Below are 5,798 nucleotides of genomic sequence, written 5' to 3' on the forward strand. Positions count from 1 at the left end.
TAGATTTGCTTGGCTGTATTTTCTTGTGGTTGAGGTGACCCTAGCAGTAGCTATCTACTATTCTAGGGTAGCTCCCCTCTTTGTGGCTTGTGGTGGCTTGGTGAATGCATTTCTGGTTAATTCCTTTTTTGGATTTCCAGTGGTCTTTGATGTTGACAAACATGAATAGACACTATATTGTCTATCTGTCTGATGGTGTACTAGGTTTTAGGTGCTAGGTGACTTTGGCTGGCTAGATAGGATCATTTCCTTGCTGGATTTCCTTGGTTATGCCACTGATTTGGCCTAACCAGTGTTCCCTTGGGTGATTTCCTATTGGCTTCTCCCATATTTACTTGCACCAACTGACTTGGTAGCCAGATGATGACACAAACAGGGTAATCACACCCTATGGCTTGTGTGTGTGATGCACATGCTTATTTATGAGCAAAACATGAATTTGCTCAGGATGCTTTGTGTATACCTCACTCCAGCTCCTAGAGAGGTTGTGGGTGTAGAGGTTTTGCTTCGGGATGGATTTATGTGCTTGCCCTGCTCCTCCTGGCTTGCTGGTGATGTTTTACTCCATCAATCCATGCTCAACAGCCTCTAGTTCTTGGTGGAACTGAAACTGGATGGTTTCTGGTGGTTCTATGTTCTTCTAGTTCTTGATGTTCTTACCCCTTGTGAGCTGCTGCCGATGAGCTGCTTTGGTTTTGGCGGTGGAAAAGCTTTTATATGTCCTCTCCTCTATCTCCCTGGTCGACAGCACTACTGTGTGTATTTGATGACTCCTCCCTGGCCTTGTGTGTTGTGAGGCATGCACACATGCAGTGTGAGCTGCATGTGTGTGTGTGTGTTTGGAACTTGGGCTGGTGAATGGATCAGCTCGGCTGATCCCTGGTCATATCCTCTCCATTTTCATTCTTTGCTAACCTGTCAAGTGGCAATGCCACTTGGCATAACCTTCTTTTCATTTTGTTGTCTTTACTTTCAGGGATTAAAGAAGATGATGAAGATGATCAAGAATTCTTGAAGAAACTAGTTCATAGTTTAGCCATGCTATCATATTTGTAATTTTTCACTTTCCTTTTCATTTCTTTTTAATTTCTGTAAAGTGTTGTAATATTTACAATTCTATGTGGGAATATTGTAAATTGACAATGTATCTTGTGTGATTATCAATAAAGCTCAAGTTTTCCTTAATGAGCTTTAAATATATTTGATGTATTATTTATACACTTGTATTTCTATTTATTGATAAATGATCTTAATTTAAATTATAACATGATCAAGTGATATTTGAATTTTGAAATTCAAACATACTTAGTTGAATTCAATCATGCAACTTAAATTTGAGATGCACCATTCCCCTCTCTTTTCGAAAACCCTAATTGTGTGAAGTTAGGTCCAAGTCTATCGCACTCTCGAAACCCTAACCCTGTAAGTTGTCGAGAGAGAAACTTGTCCCCCTTCGATGCAGTTTTCTTTCAAAAGAGCGAAATTTTCTCAGATTTTACGATGCAATGCACATCCCTTTCTAAAATGTACCTCTCGATCGTCTCTAAACCTGGGATATTACACCTTACATGCTAACAAGCTAACGGGCGGAAAATAAGGTTTCCCTGAAGAAGGGGAGGCCGGTGTTATATATACACCACCCGTTGCAGCGTAGGCGCGTCGCACCGGCTGAAGCGCCAGCTGATGGGCCGGGCCGATTAATATCACTTGTGGCCGTGTTTCTTCCTCTCGTGCGCTTTGCTCGTATCGTTTCAAGTCCGATTTTTCTATCATATTTGTTCTAGTTTTGTTGGTAGTTTTGGTTTTGGAAATTTGTGCAAATATTTATAAAATTTTGAAACAATTATAGTGTGGACATTTTTTTAATCTGAACTATTTCAAATCTATCTATATTTTAAAACTAAACATTTTGGAAACCTATAAACGTTTTAAAAAATCTGAGCAAAATTCAAATATGAAAATTATTAAAATCAGAAAAATCAAATATGAACACATTCAAAATATGAGAAAATTTTAAATCTAAACATTTTCACATTTTCGAACATGTTTTATATAAACTTTCCAGACAAAAGGAACATAAACAAAAAGAAACAAAACAAGAAATAAAAAAGAAAGAAGAAGATCGAAAAATAAAATAGATAAACCGACGAAAAAAGGGACTGAAAACCCGCAGCAGAAAAGGAGCAAAAAATCCGTGCAGAAAACCGCACCAGAAAAACCTTAAATAGAAACCGCTTTACCTAGGCTATGCCTAGAAACGGAATATCAAAGCAAATACTCCCTCCGTTCTGATTTAGTCTACATCTTGGAAAAATTCAGACAATTTAGCCCAACATTTATTAGTACTACTTGGCCACATACCGGCGTTACTTGCAGTTATATTGTCACAAGAACCAAAGCAGCATTCCCATCACCCAAAACCTATTTAATGCAATCCATGCAATTTGCATGCAAATAGTACTACGGGCTGGTATTTTAGCGCCAAATTCCACTACAGAAACAACACTAGTAGCTTGCCGCCATTTTTACAACACTGTCAAAGCTGAAAATGAAAATAATCCAGCGCCAACTAAAATTCAAAATTGACAAGAAGCTGAGCAGCCATCCTCTATAAGTACTCCTACCCAGAGCTGTGACACATTCCTATCTAGAGCAGCTGCAGCAACAACCAGCAACACCATGCTCTTCGACTTGAACTCCATGCCAGTAGATGATGAAGAAGGTGGTGCAGAACCTGAGGAGGAGCCAGATCCTCTACATGGTGTTCACGATGCAGACCCAGGTCATTCACTAATCTTTTTTCATCCTTCTTCATCACAGCTTCAAATAAATCCAGTGGCTTAATCCTTGTGTCATTTTCATGCAAGTACTAACCTTTTTCATTGCAGCTGAAGAACCGAACACCCACTGGATCAATCAAGCGCGTGACCTTCAAGTTATTCTAGCAGCCACAGGAGTTGGTTCTTTTTCCGATGAAGATTCTCTGCTTCCAGATGGATCACAAGCATCCTATGAGGACATATACAGGGACTTGTTGATGGCTGGTTACCCAAGAGATGAATGTTTTCGAGTGGTTTGCGGTTTAGATAAGTACCGAATGCGTACCGCAGTAACCCTCCACCAGCTTGCAATTTTTCTCAGCAGAAGAACTGCTCTTGATCTTGAAGATGCTCAACGGAGAAACCCATCACCAGAAGATCCCCTTTCTGGTTAGTCCCACATGATAGTCAAAATCTAAATTTTATTTGTCATGAAGCATTATGTCAAGAACATAACACAAATTTGCATTTTCTTCTTGCAGATGTACCTCTTGCTCCTGTTGGTGGTCGCCGACCAAAGAAGAAATATAGGAAGATGTTGACAAACAAGCAAAGGTGGCAAGTTTATCAAGAGTTACTTAAAGACAGTAAATCTGGTGGTTTAAAGAAAAGAAGCACCAGTGATGTAGCAAGAAAACTTGGACATGGTCCGCAGTTTGTTGATATGGAGAATATTGTACATCTTGATGAAAAATGGTTCAACATGACTAAAAACAACAGAACTTACTACCTGATGCCAGAAGAAGAAGATCCAATCCGTACTATTCAAAATAAAAATTACATAGGCAAAGTTATGTTCTTAGTAGCAGTGGCTAGGCCTAGATATGATGATGAAGGTAATATGATATTTGATGGGAAAATTGGTTGCTGGGCAATGGTAACTGAGGTGAACTATCTATACTTGACCTTTTTAATTTGGTGACCAATCATAGGTTCTTTACTTTAACTTGTTGTGTTTATTTGTTCTTAAACAGGAACCAGCAAAAAGGAAAAGTGGCAACAGGCCTAGAGGTACTATGGTCAAAAAGAACATGAAGGTAAACAGAGATAGAATGAGAGAATTCATGGTCAACAAGGTAATACCTGCTATTCATGAACGATGGCCAGATCAAGGAAAAACCATTTACATTTAGCAGGACAATGCACCATCCCATGTTAAGTCAGATGATGAGGCATTGCTAAATGCAATTGCACTTACAGGACGGGATATTCGGATCCTGCAGCAACCTCCTAACTCGCCTAACATGAATATTCTTGACCTGGGATTTTTTAGGTCCTTGCAATCTTTTACGGATCAACTAAATCCAACCACTATTGATGAGCTTATTGAAGGTGTGCTTGATGAGTTCAACAAGTACGAAGTTGAAAAGATAAACAGAATTTTTCTTACTCTCCAATCATGCATGTTACAAGTGATGAGATTAAGGGGTGGAAATTGGTACAAAATCCCTCACATGAACAAAGGCGGGCTTTTGCTACAAAATGCACTACCCGACCGTCTCTATTGCGACCAAGCATTGTACTGGGAGGTTGTTAGTTATTTAGATGATTGAGATACTTGGAATGATGATCTTGTAGTGTGGCATTATCAGTTGAGCTATTTGCAATGAACATTCCAAGTGTGGCATTATCAATTTACTGCTTGCACTTTTAGATATCAAAACAATTCATAATAGAACAAGACCAATTCGTTGATATAAATAACAAGCATGCTCCCACGATTACATAACAGATCATTTCTTTCATGTCACTGCTAATCATAATCTACTTCCCCAAATTTTCATTCCCTGGAATTCTAAAGTAGGCAGGCAATAAAATCCTAAGCATGCTATAGCAAACCTCATTTTCATCTAGTTGAGCACCAACAACAGATCCTGCCGGAGCTACAACCACCTCCTCCACATCAACCTCGCCGATAGAATCAGGAACAAATTCATCCTCTGCGCCAATCGCTGAATCCGGCACGAACTGCACCTCCTCGGAGTCGTCCGGAAAGAGGCCGTCGTCGCCACTATCATCCTCCGAGTCTGGGACGAACTCCGAACCAGTTGCGCCCATGGTTTCCTCTTGGGCATTAGGATCTTGGGTGTCCGGGGCAAAATTGACGCCTCGAACTACTGCTAGGTGCAACGGCCGAGCCGCCCGCCCATCCGCATCAACTTCTGGAAAGCCACCTGCAAGCTTCGATCCATGGCGCCGCCCGCCCCGCCGCTGCTGGGATCCACCTGCCTCCTCCAATACAGGGCGCCGCCCGCCCCGAAGCTCCCGAGACCCACCACCCCTCTCCAGTCCAGCGCGCCGCCCGCGCTGCCGCAGCCGAAACCCACCGGCCACCTCAAGGCGAGGGCGTCGTCCGCCTCGTCCGATCTGGAACTCGGTCGGCTCCATCCCTCCCTTTCCTTCTCTCTAGCATACTCTGCCGAACTGGAGTAGGAGGAGGCACCGATTTATATGCCCCACGAGCCATTGATGCCCCCACGAAGTCGAGGAGATCGCTGGGGAAGAAAACGAGGGGGAGGACGGGCAGAGACGAGGTGCAGGGACGGAGTGGAGGAGAGAAGTTGAGGATGGTCGTGGACTCAATGCTAGGATGGGATAGGTGCCTTAATTGTCCTGATTAATTAACCAGCTGGATGGAAACAACACGTTTCCTACTACCGTAAGATGCAGACTATATGCGAACAAAAAACGGACCCAGGATGTAGAATAAAACAGAACGGAGGGAGTACAGGCTAGAGGTGGTGCGCGTTGCGAACCTAACACGTCGCAACGTGCGGTGTATAGAAATTTGCGGGAGGGGGAGTGGTATAATAGGCCGTGCCGCCCGCCCATTTTGGGCTCGAATGACTTGCTGACGGCGCGCAGCCCATCCCCAGCTTGTGCGTGAAATACGAGCACGTCTCTAAAGCCCGAGATCTGCTTAGGCCTAGTATAGTTCAGAAGTTCTTATTCGCCGGCCCGTATGGGACTGGCTCTCCT

The 5,798-nt window shown here is 42.7% G+C and overlaps 1 long non-coding RNA gene across 1 annotated transcript; it reads right to left on the reverse strand.

Moving 5' to 3' along the window:
- Positions 1-2,494: 2,494 nt before the first annotated feature.
- Positions 2,495-5,423, reverse strand: LOC139837639 (uncharacterized). The gene is made up of 2 exons (XR_011754229.1): positions 3,095-5,423; positions 2,495-3,009 (listed from the first exon to the last, which is right to left on the reverse strand). It is a non-coding gene; the product is annotated as an uncharacterized lncRNA (long non-coding RNA).
- Positions 5,424-5,798: the final 375 nt, after the last annotated feature.

The sequence above is a fragment of the Lolium perenne genome, chromosome 3, assembly GCF_019359855.2.
Source record: "Lolium perenne isolate Kyuss_39 chromosome 3, Kyuss_2.0, whole genome shotgun sequence".
NCBI lineage: Eukaryota > Viridiplantae > Streptophyta > Magnoliopsida > Poales > Poaceae > Lolium > Lolium perenne.